We start from the raw sequence: 24,228 nt of genomic DNA on the forward strand, positions 1-24,228 counted from the left end.
TTATATCATAGATTTTTAATACTTTGCATAGCATTTAACTCAAATCTTTTTCTATACTTGTACTTATATTATTCTAAATTGAATCTTCTATTCATTATGAATTTTGAAAATCCATTTTGTTTTTTTTTATGTGTGTCAAATTATTTTAATACCTTATTTTATAAAATCATTATCTTGAGATTTGTATTTATATCATATTATTTTAACTATTATGTAATGTCTCATTTAAATATTTTTGCATATATTATTTTAATGGTTAAATCATTGTTTTAAAAATCTTTTTCCTTTTGTTTATAAAATTATTGTTCGGAAATTCTTTATATTATATTCTTTTAATATATTAGTTAGTATTTCATTTTAATGTTTCTTTATATATATATGTACATATATAGCAAAATCAATTTAATCTTGTAGGCATCTCCATGTTATTTTTATAAATAATTATTTCTAAATTTGTATATAATTTATAAGATAATCTAATTTTATATGTATTATTGATTTCATATTTTGACCACTAATTTAAAATATTCGAACATGTTAAAAAAGAATCATACTTTGAGAAAATCTTTTCTTTTAAAACTTTTGATATAAGGACAGCATCAAATCAATTTGGTACCAATTTTTGGGCGTAATGAGGGTGATAACCCTTCCTCATGCGTAACCGACTCCCGAACCCACTTTTTGATTTTTCATGAATAGAGCATTTTAGTAGGTGGCCCAATCACACCTAAATCAAGAGATTGATGGCGACTCCACATTCGGTTTTAAAAAAAAAAGTCAATTCCTATTGCTTTCAAAATAAAAAGGGTTTCGACACTTGTAACACCCCAAACCCGCCCAGACGTTATGACCGGATCCAACATGCGTTCAAAACATTTTATATTATTGGTCCAGAAAAACTTACTTAGTGTTTTAAAAGATAATTTCATTATAGGTTAAAGTGAATGGAAGTCAGTGCACCGTAGGAAATCGAAAAGAGGGGTGAGTCCATCTGATCGCTAAGTACCAAGCTCCCTTCGGATCCAATCCTAGACATGCATACCGCCATTGCCACACCTTAACGTCATGGATATTTCTAGGAAACCGATTTGATTAAGTCATTTTTAGGAAAAGTGATTAATTTTGGAAAATACTTTCATTGCGGAAGCTTTATTTGTTGTCGTGTTATTTTGAAATCAATTGTTGTTTTTGAAAACGCGCCCTAAAGCTATCCAATTTCAACAGTTAAAATAAGTAATACCTATCTTAGTAATACATATTAAAACCATAAAAAATAATTAAGCGGCCTTATTACATTTAAAAACCCAAAACTTCAAACGTAAATAAAAGGATGTCCAGTTCACCAGAAGAAAATCAAACTTTCAGAACGGGTGGCCACTCCGAATTCCCTCACAGCTCCAAGCCCACTATGGTTGGGGATTTCCTGCATGGATGAAAATAAAAGGGGTGAGTTTGGGGAAACTCAGTGTGTAAGGAAAACCCATTCAAAGCCCAAGTCAGCTCCCATTCAGGTAACAGTGGTACTGGGCCAGAGCCCTTTTCAGATTACAATAAGCTGGGCCTTAGCCCCTTATTCAGATAACAGTATGGCCCCTAGGCCCATTTCAAAATGCATGCAACATCAGTAAACATATGCATGTTAAAAAAGAATCATACTTTGAGAAAATCTTTTCTTTTAAAACTTTTGATATAAGGACAGCATCAAATCAATTTGGTACCAATTTTTGGGCGTAATGAGGGTGCTAACTCTTCCTCATGCGTAACCGACTCCCGAACCCACTTTTTGATTTTTCATGAATAGAGCATTTTAGTAGGTGGCCCAATCACACCTAAATCAAGAGATTGGTGGCGACTCCACATTCGGTTTTAAAAAAAAGTTGATTCCTATTGCTTTCAAAATAAAAAAGGTTTCGACAGCTTGACGACTCCACTAGGGATTGAACGAAGAGAGCCAGGCCATAAAATTGATTATTTGCTGTCCTTTTGTCAAAGAATTGAAAATTTGTTTTGAAGATCATGATTATTTTAATTGCATTTGTTTGCATAATTGTTTTGGTTCGAGTCTTGTAGAATAATATGGCATTGCATTGCATGATCGCTGTGGTTATACCTGTTAAGTGGGGGTAAGAAACTATGCTTTCGTAAGGTTTTCACCTCCGTACGGGCTAGTGGATTGCTTCCGGGATACATCCGTACCTATGATTTCGTGAGATTTTCATCTCCGCATGGTCATAGTGAAATGTATTCCCCTGAACCGAGCTCGATTCATATGAGCCTATAATGGGTGAGAATTGAGGAATCTATTGGTTCAGGTACCCTTTCTCTAGAACTGAACCACATATAGTGAACCTTGAGAATCCACCTTACGTAGAACCTTGCCCAAATTTAGTGGTCACCTGAATAGGTACTTTATTGGATATTTATTTCACTTGTACTAACGTGGTTTTTTTTTGTTTTGTTTATAATTGCATTGCATTACATTATCATAGAAAGGAGGTGTTGATTCAAATTTGATTGCTAAATAGAGCAGCTTGTCATAAGAAAACGAATTTCCTGATGAAGTGGATTATAATAAGGTTGTCTAAATTGACGGAAGAAGGCTGACATTTCGTGGAGAAAAACAAGTCCTTACCTGAAAATTCAAGCTGATAAAGATTGTTCGAAAGCTGTTGCATCCCGATTTTTCTAATGATCAACGTCGTGAGGATAATGAGTCGTAGCCTGGATCAAGCAAAGAAGAGCTAGTGGAGGCATTTATTAGAGGCTTGCGAGATTTGGATTTCACGAAGAAAAGAGATCGGTGTCTTCGCCTGGAATATGAAAATAATGCTGTATATGTAATCCGTTTTATGTAAAGGGATTTGTTTTCTAGAAAAGTTGTTCTAATGGAATTAAATTGAAAATCAACATCTCTCTTTCTTTTGCATTCATCCCATGCATTTGCATTGCATTGTATCATTTCATCATTTGCATTAAATTTTCATAAAAGGGGTTCCTAATTAGTTGAAATCATTTTATTTAAACTGAGAACCAACAAAAATTTACCAACCAAGTGTCGTTACGGTACCCGTGCTAAGACAAAAGATATGGACCAAAGATTGGAAAGACTTGAACAACTTCAAAGAGAGATGCAAGGCCAGTTACAAATACAGATGCAAGAGTAACTAGCGAAGATTAGGCAGGATATGAAAGATCTGGTGCTAGAATCTCAAAGGAATATGTTAAACCAGTTGTCTCAATTGCTGACAAAGGGGCTTGAAGAAAGGAAAAGTTCCATGATCAATACTGGGAAGGACAATAAGGAGCCTCTCTACCCTCCAGGTTTCACCTCAAAAAATGTTCAGATGTGTCTGCAAGGTGTGTCTATTATCAAAACTCAGCAATATCAGGCTGGTAACTCGGCACCGGCGGATTACCCGATAGACTCAAGCTCCAATCCGGGGGGCAACCTAACCCATTTTTAAGTTCTTGATCTGGATGAAATGGAAAAAGATGAGAGGGAATTGCCGAGACAACTTGAGGATCGGTATAGGAGGTTGGAGGAAAAATTGAAAGCAATGGAGAATGTTGACTTCTACTGTGGGATTGAAGCTAAGGATCTAAGTTTAGTCCCCGATCTAGTACTCCCACCAAAATTTAAGATTCCAGAGTTTGAAAAGTACAATGGGACCAGTTGTCCTGAAGCTCACATCACAATGTTCTGTCGAAGGATGATAGGGTATGTTAACAATGACCAATTCTTAATTCATTGCTTCCAGGACAGTCTGATCGGGTCAGCAGCTAAATGGTACAATCAATTGAGTCGTGTTAAAATTCATTCATGGAAGGACTTAGCACAGGCTTTTATGAAGCAGTATAGCCATGTAACAGACATGGCACCCGACAGAATTACCCTACAAAGTATGGAAAAGAAGCGAAACGAGAGCTTTAGGCAATATGCCCAAAGATGGAGAGAGGTAACAACACAAGTCCAACCGCCTCTTTTGGAGAAGGGGACTACGATGCTTTTCATCAATACTTTGAAAGCCCCGTTCATTGATTATATGTTGGGAAGCGCTACTCTGAGCTTTTCAGATATAGTAATGTCTGGTGAGATAATTGAAGATGCGATAAGAAATGGGAAAATAGATATAGGAGAAGGTGCCAAAAGGTCAACTCTGGGAAACAAGAAAAATAAAGTGAACATCGTTGGTCAACATAGGTCAGCCAAGGGTTATAACCACTAATCATCAAAGAGAATCTGAATGACATATCCAAAGAGAGGTCCAGGGAATAAAGGTTTCCAAACCCTTATGTACTTGGGGGTGTTTTAAGCAATGGGACTGTGGCAGAGATCCCTGTATTTTTAGAGCTAATCTAGAGTAATGTTCAAAACACGCTTGTTGCCTTAAGCCTAGGGGCAATAAGAATCCTTTTGTGAAATAGGCTTGTGTCCAAAAATTTTTATTTTAATAAAATGCATTCTTTTTAAATAAATATTCTTTCATTCTTTGTATATTCTTTTGCTCTTTGGACTATTTTCTTTTTAAATATGCTTTCATTCATCGTTTCTCATTCCTCATTCATGATCATACCATACAAATAATTATCCTTAAAATAATTTATTCTTTGGAATTGGCCTTTGTACTTAGAATAGGTCCGTAGATATCAATGACATGAACAACACTGTAACTGACTCCCTTTTGGGGTAAGATAGGTGTTTAAGCGGATCTCAGGACTTTGAAGATGACAGAGATTGTGACTTATTTCCTGATTTGTTAAGGACGCCAGAACAAGATGAAAAAACAGATCCTACTTTATGAAGGGTCAATGGACATTGTGAACAATGGGCAAAAATTGAAACCTGAGTCACCACAGGGACAAAATGAATTGTCTTTGAGTTACTTCAAGAAATTCAACGATGTTTTCACATGATCATGTCGAGATATATTTGAGATATTAAGATCTGTGGATGATACAAAATGTTTATACAGTGCTAGAAGGACACATGTAAAAGCTTTCATGGTAGCCACGCTAATCATGAGGTTTGGGTATTGTTGATCCACCATAGAAGGGGATTGCATTGGTTAAAGCCACATTCATTTCTTCACAGATTTTCTCTATATGGGACAAGGATGTTATCAGGTCATTCTCATTGATTTATCTTGGCAGCCATTGATTACTCCACGAAGAGGGTGAAGGTCGCTTCATATGTCAATATTACAAGACTGATAGTCATCAAATTAAAAAAAAAAGGTTGCTGAGAAGTAATGTCAGAAAGGATCATTTCTAATACAACTGCACAATGTCAAAAGTTTGCAGTCTATTCAAATATCAGACACTATATCACAGTGTAGCAAAGGCATTCAAAAAGAAAAGAAAAAGTACAAAAATAGAAAAAAAGAAAAGAAAAGCAAACAACAGTACAAGGGTCATAGTGAAAAATGACTGAGTCTTGTAAGGATTGGCATAAAGAAGTTATCATTTACCCTTTATATTTGTTAAACATGGGCCTGGACTTTCACCGGGGCAACATATTGATTTATAGAACTGAAACAGTTTTTGAAATCGAGATTCCTTTTCTTCGAGTCTTGGCAGAATTAAAGTTGGATGAATCAGAATGGGTCCAATCCTGATCAGTCAAATTTAAAAGATATTTGTCACAATCAAATGATGCAGGTTTATCCTCGAGAATTCCATGAGGGGAGTTTGATATTGAAGAAGATCCTTCCTATACAAAAGGACTTTAAAGGAAGAAATATGCCAAACTAAGATGGACCTTAGGTAAAGAAGGTCTGTTTTTGATTGAAAGGATTTGCCCAATTCAGGGAATTCAAAATGCAGTCAAAGAGTGTTCTATGGGAGAGGCCAAGGTGAAAACCCGCAAAGGGCACCTTGAGACCTTAAAAAAAAAAGAAATAAAAAGAAAAAATCAAAAAAAGAAAAAAAGAATCAATCAAAGAAATTGAAAAAGAAAGAAAAATGAGAGGCCAGGGCGAAAACCCGCAAAGGGCGCTTTGAGACCAAAGGGGATTTGAGTTGAAAACCCAAAAAGAACGGCTCAGATTTGGATTAAAATGGGGCATACAATAGCCTTGCTATACCTGAATTAACAATGAAAGAAGAATGTTACGTCTTGGGGCATTGACAAAGTACTCCGGATCCCATAAATACAGATTGAGCTCAGAATGGTCCTCAAGAAGTTAGTACAGAGAAGCTCAAGCTGCGATATCTGGGGCACCTAGCTTTCCATTTTGACCCATTTTTTGTTTGTTATCTTTGATTACCTTGTTCTTTTCAGGTCACGTCCTAATAGATTTCTTTCTTGGTTGCATTTGCTTGTTTGTTTCAAGCTATGTTCTCAATTAATTCCTTTTTTGTCCATGGTTATGATCTTTTTCAAGCATGTTGCATTGAAATAACTATTTTTGGACTAATAATACTTTCATAAAGGAAGTTTCGCATATTGCTTTAGGGAGTTTCTAAATAATACAAGAACCTGAAATAGGACTATTGTTTAAAACTCACCAAGCTTACGGGTTGAAAATATTTAAAGCCCAAAATGAGATTATCTCCTTGGATTTTCTGTCAAAGGTATTAATTGGTGTTATAATCCCGGCAAAGAATAAGCAATGGGGTTATTCTTGAGGAAAAATAGTATGCTGTATTCATGCAGATATCAGGTGTATACATCTGTTCATTATACACAGGGAATAGTGTAACAGATCAAATTAATTGAAGATCCTATACCTCTGAGTTGTAGAAGGATGGATAAAAGAAATCAAATGATTATTCCCCCGAAGTTGCAGTGGGAAGTTCAAACTTTATGTCCCAGAAGTTACAGTGTAAGGGACTCTAGAATTACAGCGGGGCAAGCTTGCTGAGCAGGATGTGATTGTTTCTTTGGGTTTTCTGTCAAGAATACCAGTCGAACAAGATGGTAGCATAATAAATCAGTGGCAGTACCATGGTGAACAACGAGCGATGATCTTTTAAAAAAAATATATATCATTCTCATTTTGGCATTCATAACACATCTAGTTAGGAGCATTTGATTCATTTTTGATCATAGCATCCTAATTATTTGACATAAGCATCACATCTAGTTAGGTGCATTTGACTCATTTCAATCATAGCATCCTAATTATTTGACATTAGCATAACACATCTAGTTAGGAGCATTTGATTCATTTTGATCATAACATCTTAATTATTTGGATAAACATGATACATGAAACCAAGTCTACAGGACAGGTCCAAGAGGACGGTGTACATCGGTGAAGTTAGATCTTATATCCCTGAAGTTACAGCAGAATAGATCGAAGATTGCAAACCTTATCTCCCTGAAGTTGCAGTGGAGCAGGTTGAAATGTCAGTTGTAGTAAAGCAGATTATAACAAGTCTTATCTCCCTGAGGTTGCAGTGGAGTAGACTGAAGATTGAAGATTTTTTCTCCCTGAAGTTGCAGTGGAGCAGATCGAAGATGGTGAATCTTATCTCCATGTATCGGCAATGGAGCAGATTTTACTGCCAGCCTTATCTCTCTGAGGTAGTAAGAGAGCAAGTTAAAAGATGAGTCATATCTTCCTGAGGTAGTAAGGAAGCAGACTGAGAATTAAAGATCTTATCTCCCTAAGCAGTAGTGGAGCAGATTGTGGATGGCGAATCTTATCTCCATGTATTGGCAATGGAGCAGATTTTAGCTATTGACCTTATCTCTCTGAGGTAGCAAGAGAGCAGGTTGGCGATTGTAGTCTTATCTTCTTGAGGTAGCAAGGAAGTAGACTAAATGTGGAAGATCTTATTTCTCTCAACAGAAGTGGAGTAGATCAAAAAAGGCAAATCTTATCTCCATGTATCGGCAATGGAATAGATTTAAGCCCCAAGATTTATTTTCTTGAAGTTGCAGTAGAACAAATTGTAGATGGTGAATTTTATCTCCATGTATCGGTAATGGGGAAGAGTTTAGCCACCAGCCTTATCTCTCTAAGGTAGCAAGAGAGCAGGTTGAAGAATGAGTCTTATCTTTCTGAGGTAGCAAGGAAGCAGACTGAGAATTGAAGATCTTATCTCCCTAAGCAGTAGCGAAGCAAGTCGAAGATGACGAGTCTTATCTCCATGTATCGGTAATGGAGCAGATTTTAGCCAATATCCTTATCTCTCTAAGGTAGCAAGAGAGCAGATTGGCGATTGTAGTCTTATCTTCCTGAGGTAGCAAGGAAGTAGACTAAGAATTGAAGATTTTATCTCCTTGAAGTTGCAGCAGAGCAGATCTTCGTAGATGATGAATCTTATCTCCATGTATTGGCAATGGAGCAGATTTAAGCCCTAAGAGCAGGTTGAAGATTAAGTCTTATCTTTTCGAGAAAAGCAGACAAAAGATTAAAGGTTAGAAGAGGCGAATCTTATATCCATGTACTGGCAATGGAGCAGATTTAAGCCTCAAAGCCTCATCTCTTTGAGGTAGCAAGAGAGCAAGTTGAAGAATGAGTCTTATCTTCCTGAGATAGCAAGGAAACAGACTGAGATTTGAAGATCTTATGTCACTAAGACAGTAGTGGAACAGATTGAAGATGGTGAATCTTATCTCCATGTATCAGCAATGGAACAGATTTTACCACCAAGCCTTATTTCTCTGACGTAGTAAGAGAGCAGGTTGAAGAATGAGTTTTATCTTCCTGAGGTAACAAGGAAGCAGACTAAGAATTGAAGATTTTATCTCCCTGAAGTTGCAGCGGAGCAGATCTTCGTAGATGGTGAATCTTATCTCCATGTATCGGCAATGGAGCAGATTTTACCACCAAGCCTTATTTCTCTGACGTAGCAAGAGAGCAGGTTGAAGAATGAGTTTTATCTTCCTGAGGTAGCAAGGAAGCAGACTAAGAATTGAAGATTTTATCTCCCTGATGTTGCAGTGGAGCATGTAACACCCCTAACTCGTGACCGTCGCCAGTGTCGGACACGAGGGGTTAACGGCCAAATCCTCTCAAGGTACCAACCAATTTGACATTACCAGTCAGGCTGGAAAACTGCGTCACCATCGCCTTAAAAATCATATCTCGAGTTTCAAAACTCAGAAACTGGTTTCGTAAATTTTCGCTGAATTTAGACTCACATACCCATCCATGGATTTATTTCTAGAATTTTTGGTCAGGCCAATTGGTACAGTTTATTAGTTAAAGTCACCCATGTTATAGGGATCGACTGCTCTGACCTTTGTGCGTTACAACTTGAATATCTCTCTGTACAGGGCTTTAATACTGGTACCGTTTGTTTCTAATGAAACTAGACTCAAAATGGAATCTGTACATATAAGACATGACCCCTAATTCTTTCTGGATAATTTATGGTAAATTTTCAAAGTCGCGACAGGGGACCCAGAAACTGTTCTGGCCCTGTCTCCCGAGAACTTTAATATTTCTCAGTATACTGCTCATATGGTCGTTTCGTTTCGTCCATATAAAAATAGATTCATCAAGGTTCAATTTCATAATTTACTCACTATTTAATTCTACTTCTACTATTTTTAGTGATTTTTCAATCTCATCTCACTGCTGCTGTCCGCAACAGTTACTGCAGTAGACTATGCCAATTTCATGAATCTTTCCTTGGCCTTAATCATCCATCATACATGACACAAATTATGGCCACCTTATCAAAATTAGAGTTTCTAAGACTCGTGGCTATAGGTTCTAGCATCCCACTCGACGACCACATAGGCCATTTTCACATGACTTAAAGTTTACAACCCACAATTCGACAAAATATAATAGCCTATACATGCCAAATGTTCTTCAACAACGAAAACAATACCACAAGATTTCAGCCGGTGTGATGACTTCAACGACGGTCCCGATCACGCAAACAATACGAGTCCGAGAGACCTAAAATGGTTGACAAGAAAAACACCGAGTGAGTTTACAACTCAGAAGTCATAAGCATTCATCAATCCACTGATAAAGTTACTACAACATGTACAACAAACGAGGCTAGGTACTCATCCATATCGAATCTATACCATAGTACCTCGGACCTTTCGGTCCAATCTCGTACCAAGTCATACATCCACATTTCATATTCTACACAACAAGATAATCGAAGCATTTTACACATTAACTCATTTTCCAGCACAACCATACAATTTCAATCATCACATAGATTTAAGGCTTACCAAATTCAACCCCAAGCATGAACGTATTCTCTATTCGTCATGAGCTCGAGGTACTTACCCGATCCGCTGTCCATACTCAATTCAATGGAGACACACCCTCCATATATATAGAGTACGCACACACAGTGCTTACCACTCGATTTCGCACACTTAGTGCCACGCAATTTAAGCCCCCACACAATGCCATACCCTTCGAGCTCGCACACCCAAAGGTCAGTATTTTTCCAGCTTGCACACATAGTGTCATATTTTTCCAGCATGCACACTTAGTGCCTTATATTTCCAGCACGCACACTTAGTGCCATATATTTCCAGCACGCACACTTAGTGCCAATCTCGTCACCATACACACGTATTGCCCGCACACATAGTGCCAAAAGCAAACTTTCTACACATTCCACTATTTCTTTTACATTCAACAATTATCCTCACTCCATACACATACAATTTCATTTATACATATATAGCATTCCATTAAACACAATTGCATAGATTTTCCAATCATTTAAGCAATATCAAACATATGTGCTTAATGACTTACTTTGTTTGGGGTAGAACGGTTCCAAATCGGCTACTCGTTTGCTTTCTCCTTTCCTTTGTCCAATCTAGTTCCCCTTTGCTCTTGAGCTAAATCAAACAATTTACCTCTCCATCAAACACAAACATACGGCATTCACATGCATTATTATGGTTATTGGCGAATACTTAACACAACTAAGCTGAAAATTTACTCAATCTCATCTTAATTTATTGCTACTTATTTATCAAAGTTTCCAATACAAGGTATTTAACACCTATGCCCATTATACCCCATATGGCCGAATGCTTCATTCCTTACCCAATTAACCATCCAACAATTTTTCAGCCTCATTACCACCCTTTTCATGTCTAATTGTTTAAATACTCTCAAGCTCATTCACAAGTACTATTATACATCTCATTAAGCATTAATCATTTTGCAACATAAATTCTATAGCATGGCCGAATACTCATGCACACACACATAACAACAAGAACTCAATGGCACAAAATTTCCTTTTGTTAAACATTCGAACTCACTCATCTCCATGCTTTCATCACAACAACATCAAAACACTCACCAAGGAAAACAACATGCATGGCGAAATTTAACTCACCTAACAACTTAGTTTCGATTTGAGATTCAAGGAAAATTTTGAACCAATCCTCCAAATCATGCATGCATTTTCAAGAGTGGCATAAAACATACCTTCTTGTATCAAAACACCTTAGTCTAGTAAGCTCCCATGGCTGATTTTCTCAAGCTTTTTCCCCCCCTTTCTTCTTAGTATATTCGGCCAAGCAAGGAGAAAATGAGAGAATGAACACTTTTTTTTTTCTTTTGTTTTCATCATATCCCTATTTTTTTCAATTTCATTTCTTTATTCTTTCAAGCATAATCCATTAGCTAAACATGTTTGAAACATGTTTTCCCTTGCCCATCACTCTTGACATGGCCGGCCACTACCCTTAGGAATGGGCTATTTGACATGCAAGTCCATTTATTTTACTTCATCCTTTTTATTAATCTCCTAAAATTAGCCACATCTATTTAAATCCTTTCACATGAGTCCTTTTTCTTTCAATTCACAATCAAATTAACTAAATCAAAGAATTCAAAATTCACACATGCATTTTCACATATTCTAGACAATAAATATTACGTTCGAACATGTCGGTGACTCGGTTTAGCGGTCCCGAAACCACTTCCCGACTATGGTCAATTTTGGGATGTGACAACTCTCCCCCACTTAAGAAATTTTCGTCCCCGAAAATCTTATCGGTGAATAGGCTCGGGTATCGCTCTTTCATAGAGTCCTCAAGCTCTCAAGTGGCTTCTTCCATTCCGTGTTTATGCCACAACACCTTCACTAACGGTATTTTCCTATTGCGCAACTCTTTTACTTCACGCCTCATAATGCGAACCGTTCCTCTTCATAGCTCAAATTAGGTGAATCTCAATCTCGATGGAGCAATTACGTGCGATGGATCGACCTATATCGTCAAGCATCGAGACATGAAAACATTGTGAATCTTTTCGAGCTCGGGGCAAAATCAAACGATACGCGATCGGACCGACTCGTTCGGATATCTCATATGGCCCGATGAACCTCGGGCTCAATTTGCCCTACGGTAGAATCGAGTATCTTCTTCCAAGGCGAAACTTTAAGAAACACTTTATCTCCCACTTGATACTCAATGTCTTTTCGTTTTAGATCCGCGTCGACTTCTGACGATCGGAGGCTATCTTCAGATTTTCACGGATTACTTTTACTTTCTGCTCAGATCTTTAATCAAATCCACTCCAAAAATTTTGTTCTCACCGAGCTCGGTCTAAAACAATGGTGTACGGCATTTACGCCCGTACAAGGCCTCGTAAGGCGCCATCTTAATACTTGATTGAAAACTATTGTTATAAGCGAATTCAATCAAAGGCAAATATCTTTCCCATGAACCACTAAACTCAAGGATGCAACATCTCAACATATCCTCCAGGATTTGAATTATCCGTTCGGATTGACCATCGGTTTGGGGATGAAAAGCAGTGCTAAAATGCAGCTTGGTACCCAAAGCCTCTTGCAACTTCTTCCAAAATCGCGAGGTAAATCTCGGATCTCTATCCGACACGATGGAAATAGGCACCCCGTGTAGTCTCACAATCTGAGAAACGTACAATTCGGCTAGTTTGTCCATTGAAAAATCCGTACGTACGGGGACAAAGTGAGCCGACTTAGTCAATCTATCTACAACGATCCAAATCGCATCCTTCTTACTTGCTGACAATGGCAGTCCGGATACAAAGTCCATTGTGACTCGATCCCATTTCCACTCGGGTATCGTGATCGGCTGAAGTAATCCCGATGGCACTTGATGTTCCGCTTTCACTTGTTGACATATTAAACATTTCGAAACAAAATCAGAGATGTCTCGTTTCATACCATGCCACCAAAACCGACGTTTCAAATCGTTGTACATCTTCGTACTCCCCGGGTGGATTGTCATTCGGCTACAATGGGCTTCATTTAGAATTGTCGAAATAAGTTCCGAATTCTTTGGAACACACAGACGACTTCTGAACCTCAAACAATCGTCATCATCAATTTGAAACTCTGATTCCTTGTTCAGAACACACTCACCCGTTTTGCAAGCAACTCCTCATCAACTTTCTCGAGCTTCCCGAATTTGATGAGCCAACAATGGTTTGGCCTTTAATTCGCTACTAACACATTGTCGGGTAGGATAGACAAGTGTACATTCATTGCTCGTAAAGCAAACAAAGGTGATTTCACTTAAGGCATCCGCAACCACATTAGCCTTTCCCGGGTGATAATCAATGACGAGTTCATAATCTTTTAACAACTCGAGCCATCGTCTTTGTCACAGATTTAAGTCTCTCTGAGTCATCAAATATTTGAGACTTTTGTGATCCGAATACACATGGCACTTCTCACCAAATAAGTAATGTCGCCATATCTTTAAGGCGAATACGATGGCAGCCAATTCGAGATCATGGGTTGGATAATTTTTCTCATGTGGCTTTAATTGTCTCGACGCATAGGCCACAACTCGACCTTCTTGCATCAATACGCAACCTAACCCAAGTAGGGAGGCATCACTATAGATGACAAACTCTTTGCCGATTCGGTTTGTACTAGAACCGGAGCTTTCGTCAAATGGGTTTTCAATTGGTCGAAACTTTTCCGACACTTTTCCATCCATTCAAATTTGACATCTTTCTCAAGCGGTTTGTCATGGGTGTGGCTATCATCGAGAATCCTTTTACAAACCGTCGGTAGTAACCGCAAGCCCCAAAAGCTCCTAACTTCGGTAACATTCCTTGGAGGTTTCCAATTGACTATGGTCGAAATTTTGTTCGGGTCCACCGACACCGTCACGGACACCACGTGCCCCAAAAAGCTAACCTCTTTCAACCAAAATTCACATTTATTGAACTTTGCGTATAATCGCTTATCTCGTAAGATTTGCAACACTAGCCTTAGGTGTTCAAGATGTTCGGTTTCATCTCTCGAATAGACCAAAATGTCATCGATAAATACAACTACGAACCGATCCAAGTATGGCCTGAAAATTCTATTCATTAAATCCATAAACACCGTAGGGCATTAGTGAGCCCAAACGGCATCACCAAGAATTCGTAGTGACCGTACCTTGTTCTAAAAGCGGTTTTGGTATGTCCGATTCTCGGACCTCAACCGATAGTATCCCGACCTCAAATCTATCTTTGAAAACACCGAGGCTCCTTTAATTGATCAAACAAATCGTCAATTCGTGGCAACGGATATTTATTCTTTATCGTCACTTTATTGAGTTGACGGTAGTCGATGCACAACCTCATGCTTCCGTCCTTCTTTTCACAAACAATCTTGGTGCGCCCATGGAGAAAAACTCGGTCGAGCGAAACCTCTATCCGTCAATTCTTGCAATTGAACCTTCAATTCCTTTAACTCCGTTAATGCCATACGATACGGAGCTATTGAGATCGGCGTAGTGCCCGGTACAACTTCGATGCCGAATTCCACTTCTCGAACCGGTGGCAATCCCGGTAACTCCTCCGGAAAAACATCTGAATACTCACAAACCACTGATACCGATTCGAGTTTCTTTTCCGTCTCTTTACTTCCCAACACATACGCAAGGTATGTTTCACACCCCTTTTTCACATATCTCCGAGCGGTCATAGAAGATATTATCGCTGGCACTCCTTTTAAATCAGTAGACTCGACTCGGACTACCTCATTATTTGCACTCCTCAAATCAATGGTTTTCCTTTTGCAGTCCACCACTGCATCATGTACGGTCAGCCAATCCATACCAAGAATAACATCGAATTCATCAAATGGTAGAAGCATCAGATCGGCCGGAAAACAGGATTCTCGAATTATTAGGGGGCATCTCTTGCACACTTTATCAACGAGTACGTATTGACCCAAAGGGTTTGACACTCAATTACGAACTCGAGAGACTCAACAGTAGAGTCTTCTTGGATGCTAAAGTTTCACATACATATGAATGAGTAGAGCCGGTCAATCAATGCAATCACACTAGTATCAAAGAGAGTAAAAGTACCGGTGATAACGTCGGGGAGGATGCCTCCTCTCGTCTGCGGATGGCATATGCTCTAGCAGAGCTCGGGTCTCGGATCGAACAGCCGTGTCGGTGGCTCCCTCGATTACCACCCCTACCTCCTGAAACCCTGGGGTCTACCTCTAGTCGTCGCCCCACTAGATCTCGCACCTTGCATCTTATTCTTCTCATCTAGCTCAGTGCAATCCCTAATGAAGTGGTCCTTGAACCACATCTCATGTGAGTCTTGCTAACAGACTTACACCAACATTCACCTAGGTGTCGTCTTCCACATTGGGGACATTCAGGTCTCTCTTGACGATTATTGCCCACACTAGCTACCGATGTAGCTCGGGAGTCCGTCAATGGTCGGGCTCTAATGGAAATTCTCGCAGTCGCCCTCGACTTACTGGTGTCCTCCCTGAACCTCTTTACAGTCGAGAACGGAGCTTTACTCGTTGATCTTTTACGGTAATCTCTTGCTTCAAATTCAGCCTTCTTCTTCTCCTTCCCAAGTTCTTCCGCCTTGCGAGCCTCGTTCGACTAATGTCACGAACTCCTTTATCTCCAAAATTCCCACTAGTAACTTTAACTCTTCATTCAATCCTTCTTCAAATCTTTTGCACATAGCAACCTCATCAGCCACACACTCCGAGTATACCGACTAAGTCTTACGAACTCATGTTCAGATTCGAGATCTGATCATACGGCCTTGCTTGAGTTCCAGAACTCCTTACGCTTCGATCGATGAACCGTTGACTAATATATTTCTTCCAAATTCGTTTGAAAGAAATCCCAAGTAACTTGTTCCTTTGGGACTATGGAAATCAAGGTCCTCCACCAATAGTAGGTGAGTCTCGCAACAAAGATATAGCACACTTAAGACATTCATCGGTGTGCATGACAGTTCATCAAACACTCTAATGGTGTTATCAAGCCAGAACTCGGCCCTTTCGGCATCGTCGGTAACTATGGCCTTAAACTCCTCGGCCCCACGCTTCCTAATCAAGTCCACAGGTGGTTTACTCAGCCTCACAGGATCGATGAATCGATGGCATTACGGGCTCTTGGGGTGGATTATTTAAATTCGAGAATGGTTGGACAGCCGGATTGGTTCGGGCATATTGCGCGACCCACTCATTCATCATGGTGAAGAAGGCTTGTTTCGCCCCTTCATTTTGATTATTCGCGGATGACTGAGGCTCAACAGGCGGTGTCCCTTGCGCAGGAGCAGCCGCTACACTTTCAACGTCATCCGCCAAGGGTCTCTCTATCCCGGGTTCCATCGCTAATCAAAACAAAAATTTCAACCGTCAGAAGTCACCACATTATTAGGCACTAACAATTTGGCATGTATAGCTAGACTCACACGCTCTATGGTAGTCCTAGAACCGACTAAACCATAGCTCTGATACCAATAAAATTGTAACACCCCTAACTCGTGACCGTCGCCGGTGTTGGACACGAGGGGTTAACGGCCAAATCCTCTCAAGGTACCAACCAATTTGACATTACCAGTCAGGCTGGAAAACTGCATCACCGTCGCCTTAAAAATCATATCTCGAGTTTCAAAACTTAGAAACTGGCTTCGTAAATTTTCCCTGAATTTAGACTCACATACCCATCCATGGATTTATTTCTAGAATTTTTGGTTGGGCCAATTGGTACAGTTTATTAGTTAAAGTCACCCATGTTACAGGGATCGACTGCTCTGACCTTCACGCGTTTCAACTTGAATATCTCTCTGTACAGGGCTTTAATACTGGTGCCGTTTGTTTCTAATGAAACTAGACTCAAAATGGAATCTGTACATATAAGGCATGACCCCTAATTCTTTCTGGATAATTTATGGTAAATTTTCAAAGTCGTGACAGGGGACCCAGAAACCGTTCTGGCCCTGTCTCCGAGAACTTTAATATTTCTCAGTATACTGCTCATATGGTCGTTTCGTTTCGTCCATATAAAATAGATTCATCAAGGTTCAATTTCATAATTTACTCACTATTTAATTCTATTTCTACTATTTTTAGTGATTTTCAATCTCATCTCACTGCTGCTGTCCGCAACAGTTACTGCAGTAGACTATGCCAATTTCATGAATCTTTCCTTGGCCTTAATCATCCATCATACATGACACAAATTATGGCCACCTTATCAAAATTAGAGTTTCTAAGACTCGTGGCTATAGGTTCTAGCATCCCGCTCGACGACCACATAGGCCATTTTCACATGGCTTAAAGTTTACAACCCACAATTCGACAAAATATAATAGCCTATACATGCCAAATGTTCTTCAACAACGAAAACAATACCACAAGATTTCAGCCGGTGTGATGACTTCAACGACGGTCCCGATCACGCAAACAATACGAGTCCGAGAGACCTAAAATGGGTGACAAGAAAAACACCGAGTGAGTTTACAACTCAGAAGTCATAAGCATTCATCAATCCACTGATAAAGTTACTACAACATGTACAACAAACGAGGCTAGGTACTCATCCATATCGAATCTATACCATAGTACCTCGGACCTTTCGGTCCAATCTCGTACCAAGTCATACATCCACATTTCATATTCTACACAACAAGATAATCGAAGCATTTTTACACATTAACTCATTTTCCAGCACAACCATACAATTTCAATCATCACATAGATTTAAGGCTTACCAAATTCAACCCCAAGCATGAACGTATTCTCTATTCGTCATGAGCTCGAGGTACTTACCGATCCGCTGTCCATACTCAATTCAATGGAGACACACCCTCCATATATATAGAATCGCACACACAGTGCTTACCACTCGATTTCGCACACTTAGTGCCACGCAATTTAAGCCCCCACACACAGTGCCATACCCTTCGAGCTCGCACACCCAGTGCCGTATTTTTCCAGCTTGCACACATAGTGTCATATTTTTCCAGCATGCACACTTAGTGCCTTATATTTCCAGCACGCACACTTAGTGCCATATATTTCCAGCACGCACACTTAGTGCCAATCTCGTCACCATACACACGTATTGCCCAAGACACATAGTGCCGAAAGCAAACTTTCTACACATTCCACTATTTCTTTTACATTCAACAATTATCCTCACTCCATACACATACAATTTCATTTATACATATATAGCATTCCATTAAACACAATTGCATAGATTTTCCAATCATTTAAGCAATATCAAACATATGTGCTTAATGACTTACTTTGTTTGGGGTAGAACGGTTCCAAATCGGCTACTCGTTTGCTTTCTCCTTTCCTTTGTCCAATCTAGTTCCCCTTTGCTCTTGAGCTAAATCAAACAATTTACCTCTCCATCAAACACAAACATACGGCATTCACATGCATTATTATGGTTATTGGCGAATACTTAACACAACTAAGCTGAAAATTTACTCAATCTCATCTTAATTTATTGCTACTTATTTATCAAAGTTTCCAATACAAGGTATTTAACACCTATGCCCATTTATACCCCATATGGCCGAATGCTTCATTCCTTACCCAATTAACCATCCAACAATTTTTCAGCCTCATTACCACCCTTTTCATGTCTAATTGTTTAAATACTCTCAAGCTCATTCACAAGTACTATTATACATCTCATTAAGCATTAATCATTTTGCAACATAAATTCTATAGCATGGCGAATACTCATGCACACACACATAACAACAAGAACTCAATGGCACAAAATTTCCTTTTGTTAAACATTCGAACTCACTCATCTCCATGCTTTCATCACAACAACATCAAAACACTCACCAAGGAAAACAACATGCATGGCGAAATTTAACTCACCTAACAACTTAGTTTCGATTTGAGATTCAAGGAAAATTTTGAACCAATCCTCCAAATCATGCATGCATTTTCAAGAGTGGCATAAAACATACCTTCTTGTATCAAAACACCTTAGTCTAGTAAGCTCCCATGGCTGATTTTCTCAAGCTTTTCCCCCTTTCTTCTTAGTATATTCGCCAAGCAAGGAGAAAATGAGAGAATGAACACTTTTTTTTTTCTTTTGTTTTCATCATATCCCTATTTTTTTCAATTTCATTTCTTTATTCTTTCAAGCATAATCCATTAGCTAAACATGTTTGAAACATGTTTTCCCTTGCCCATCACTCTTGACATGGCCGGCCACTACCCTTAGGAATGGGCTATTTGACATGCAAGTCCATTTATTTTACTTCATCCTTTTTATTAATCTCCTAAAATTAGCCACATCTATTTAAATCCTTTCACATGAGTCCTTTTTCTTTCAATTCACAATCAAATTAACTAAATCAAAGAATTCAAAATTCACACATGCATTTTCACATATTCTAGACAATAAATATTACGTTCGAACATGTCGGTGACTCGGTTTAGCGGTCCCGAAACCACTTCCCGACTATGGTCAATTTTGGGATGTCACAGAGCAGATCTTCGTAGATGATGAATCTCATCTCCATGTATCGGCAATAGAGCAGATTTGAGCCACCGATTCTATTTCCCTAAAATTGCAATCAAGATTTAGCAAAACCAGGCAAAATTCGCCCTATTTGAATTCTTTACTCTATTCTCGTTACATGACAATGAGCAAAGAGGGGTAGCTGTAATAGGCCCATTTCGCCCGGGCCCGTTAACAGAGAATAAACCAAAAATAAATTAAAATAAAAATAAAAAGTCCAAACTTTAACAGTCCATTTACAGCCCAAATTTCAAAACTCATTAACCCCAAATTATAATAGCCTAGTACAAAACCCAACACCCAATAAAAGCCCAAAACTAAACCTTTGGCCCAAACAAAATTAACCTAAAAAGGCCCAATGTCTAAATTCTTTCAGAAACCCTAAAGGTTTCTGCAGTCTCCATGCGCCGCAAGCACCACAACAGCCCCAAACAGTGAAACTTCGGAAGCCTTCACACACACTCACGAGCGGCCTCGCCATGTCAAGAAAGATCTGCGCCATACACACACAGCGGATTAACAACTACAAAGCAATTGACAGTAAGGATAACAGAAAATCCAAGGCCATTTTATTTTATTTTATTTTTATTTATTCCTCTTTATACGGCTATAAAAAGCCAGAGGAATGATGTAAAAGGGATCTTCTTCTTTTTCCAGAAATACAAATGCATACCAAAATAAAAAAAGGGTTACTGAAATTAAAAGGTGATTGAAAGTTCTTGAGATTCTTAATTTTGTTTTCGATTTATTCTTTTGTTTTTTTTAGTTTATTTTTCGCATTCAAAACCGAAAGAAAGAAATAAAAGAAGAAAAGACTTACAGTGTGAAGAGGCTATGGCTTTCCTCTCTTTGTTTTGTTGAAATCGAATCAAAGAAGATGCCAAGGCTGAAAGGCTCTTCCAAAATGGAGAGCATTATGTGAAGATGAAACGGCAGATAGAAGAGGGAATAGGTCTTTGGGGTTTTTTTTTATATATATATATTTTTTAATTGGCATTTAAATGGCTGCATATTGGATTTTAGTTTTTTAGAATTGATTGTATGCAGAATTCAAAACGGTGCCATGAGCTGGATCCACACTTTGGCACTTCGGATGGTTAATTTAGCATATAGTCCTTTTCTTTCGCCTTGACTTTTGATTAGTCCTTATTCACATTTTATTTGTTTTAAATTTCTCCTTAGAATTTGTGCAGCATTTCAGTTTAGCCGGATTTAAACATTGTGCTTTGAGACTCGGTATATTTCCAGTTTTGATCCTGCACATTCTCGCACATTGTGTTTTAGTTTTTTTATTTCAATAGTTTAATTTATTAATTATCCTTTTCATTTTAACTTTATTTTAATTGAGTTTCTTTATTTCGTGTAATTCATCATTATTTTTTTTAAAAATCCGTTTAGTATTCATTTTTTAATTCTTTTTTTTGAGCTACTTTGATAAAAAAAATTAAATCATTATTGTAAAGTTTTTATATCAAATTATTTTAACATTTGTACAATATTTCTTTATGTATTTGTACATGTATTATTTTATTGAGATTTTAATTTATAATGCTTATTTTTAAAATTCATTTATTTTTTATTTTGATCTATGTTAATATTTTTTTACTTTTTCGTGTTTTATTTGTAATTAGGCTGTAGTTTTTATATCATAGATTTTTAATACTTTGCATAGCATTTAACTCAAATCTTTTTCTATACTTGTACTTATATTATTCTAAATTGAATCTTCTATTCATTATGAATTTTGAAAATCCATTTTGTTTTTTATGTGTGTCAAATTATTTTAATACCTTATTTTATAAAATCATTATCTTGAGATTTGTATTTATATCATATTATTTTAACTATTATGTAATGTCTCATTTAAATATTTTTGCATATATTATTTTAATGGTTAAATCATTATTTTAAAAATCTTTTTCCTTTTGTTTATAAAATTATTGTTCGGAAATTCTTTATATTATATTCTTTTAATATATTAGTTAGTATTTCATTTTAATATTTCTTTATATATATATATATGTACATATATAGCAAAATCAATTTAATCTTGTAGGTATCTCCATGTTATTTTTATAAATAATTATTTCTAAATTTGTATATAATTTATAAGATAATCTAATTTTATATGTATTATTGATTTCATATTTTGTTTATATAAATAATTATTCCTATATCATATGTGCATGTCTCAAAAAAATCTATTATGTGAATTATACCTCATCATGTATTTTTCTTCTTTTGTATTTAATACATTATTTAAAGTTATCATGTGAATTATCAATTTTTGAATGAATTTGTGTTTTAAATATTTCATGTATAATTTGATTTGAACTTCGTATTTTATCATAATTATTTTCAATAAACATGTTTAAGCAAATTTCTAAATTTCTATTATTCAAAAATTCTGGAATAAGGCGATATCTAATATTTGTGGAATTCGGAAAATCATGTTCAATCGTACTGGGTATGACTTTTCCGGAGAACCAAATATTTGGATAACCTTTTATAATTTTAATGTATGTTTTTTTTCAAAAGTCAAAAATCAATCGTGTTTTAAAGGTATAAGGGATCGCATCCAATCGTATTGGGTATGAAACTGCATATCTTTGAAATGAAGGATTTTTGACCACTAATTTAAACTATTCGAACATGTTAAAAAAGAATCATACTTTGAGAACATCTTTTCTTTTAAAACTTTTGATATAAGGACAGCATCAAATCAATTTGGTACCAATTTTTGGGCGTAATGAGGGCGATAACCCTTCCTCATGCGTAACCGACTCCTGAACCCACTTTTTGATTTTTCATGAATAGAGCATTTTAGTAGGTGGCCCAATCACACCTAAATCAAGAGATTGATGGCGACTCCACATTCGGTTTTAAAAAAAAAGTCAATTCCTATTGTTTTCAAAATAAAAAAGGGTTTCGACACTTGTAACACCCCAAACCCGGCCCAGACGTTATGACCGGATCCAACATGCGTTCAAAACATTTTATATTATTGATCCAGAAAAACTTACTTAGTGTTTTAAAAGATAATTTCATTATAGGTTAAAGTGAATGAAAGTCATGCACCGTGTAGGAAACCGGAAAAGAGGTGGTGAGTCCATCGGATCGCTAAGTACCAAGCTCCTTCGGATCCAATCCTAGACATGCATACCGCCATTGCCACACCTTAACGTCATGGATATTTCTAGGAAACCGATTTGATTAAGTCATTTTAGGAAAAGTGATTAATTTTGGAAAATACTTTCATTGCGGAAGCTTTATTTGTTGTCGTGTTATTTTGAAATCAATTGTTGTTTTTGAAAACGCGCCTAAAGCTATCCAATTTCAACAGTTAAAATAAGTAATACCTATCTTAGTAATACATATTAAAACCATAAAAAATAATTAAGCGGCCTTATTACATTTAAAACCCAAAACTTCAAACGTAAATAAAAGGATGTCCAGTTCACGGAAGAAAATCAAACTTTCGAGCGGGTGGCCACTCAATTCCCTCACGACTCCAAGCCCACTATGGTTGGGGATTTCTGCGTGGATGAAAATAAAAGGGTGAGTTTGGGAAACTCAGTGTGTAAGGAAAACCCATTCAAAGCCCAAGTCAGCTCAAGCCTATTGGGCCTAAGCCCATTCAGTAACAGTGGTATGGGCGAGTCCTTTTCAGACACAATAAGTGGGCCTTAGCCCTTATTCAGATAACAAGATGGCCCATAGGCCCATTTCAAAATGCATGCAACTTCAGAAACATATGCAAGCCCATTTGGGAGACTACTCAACCCACCAACCACTACACTCCACCCGTACCAGCCATACACTCCATGTGGGAATAGCTCAACCCACCCAAATTTAACACTCCACAGCTTGCAACCTTGCTGCTCAATTAACAGTAAATTAAGGCAAAGCCTCCAGTACGTGGACAAGCCACTTTCAGTACTTCCTCCGTCAATATCCCAGTCTCATGCATCAGATAATAACAACATGGCATACAGTAAATAACAACAGTCAAACATGCATTTAGGTCAATTTAACCCTAGAGGTATTTCGTTAATTTATCTCCTAGGGGTAAAACTGTAAATTTTCCACTTTTAAAGGTATTTTAGTAATTTATCTATTTTAGGGTTTTTCATGCATATTCCTACCTTTCACGTACTAACAGAATCACTACCGAGGGTTCTTACCGAATTGGGCCCGTTGGCCCATCATTCTAATTTTGGCCCATTAAGCCCAAAAATATCGAGGGCACAGAAATCATGCACTTTGCAATCCAAATTTTGCAGTTTACCAAAAACATTAATCGATTTACCTCATGAGCATTCGCACACTCGCAAATCTACAAAATACCGGTTTTCGGCATTTCGGCTTTTCGACTTTTGCCGATCCAGACTAAGAAAGAGGGTGTTAGTTACACACCTGTTTGCGACGATATGCTGACGAGATCCACACACGAACCGCCTTCAATTGGATTACTAACACGTTAATCTAACTATTCAAATACAAACTACGTATTAACC

General features: G+C 37.6%; 1 long non-coding RNA gene across 1 annotated transcript; it reads right to left on the reverse strand.

Moving 5' to 3' along the window:
- Positions 1-1,230: 1,230 nt before the first annotated feature.
- On the reverse strand, positions 1,231-24,228 carry LOC128284351 (uncharacterized). The gene is made up of 2 exons (XR_008274773.1): positions 24,128-24,228; positions 1,231-1,423 (listed from the first exon to the last, which is right to left on the reverse strand). It is a non-coding gene; the product is annotated as an uncharacterized LOC128284351 (long non-coding RNA).

This window comes from Gossypium arboreum, chromosome 11 (genome assembly GCF_025698485.1).
Source record: "Gossypium arboreum isolate Shixiya-1 chromosome 11, ASM2569848v2, whole genome shotgun sequence".
Classification (NCBI taxonomy): domain Eukaryota; kingdom Viridiplantae; phylum Streptophyta; class Magnoliopsida; order Malvales; family Malvaceae; genus Gossypium; species Gossypium arboreum.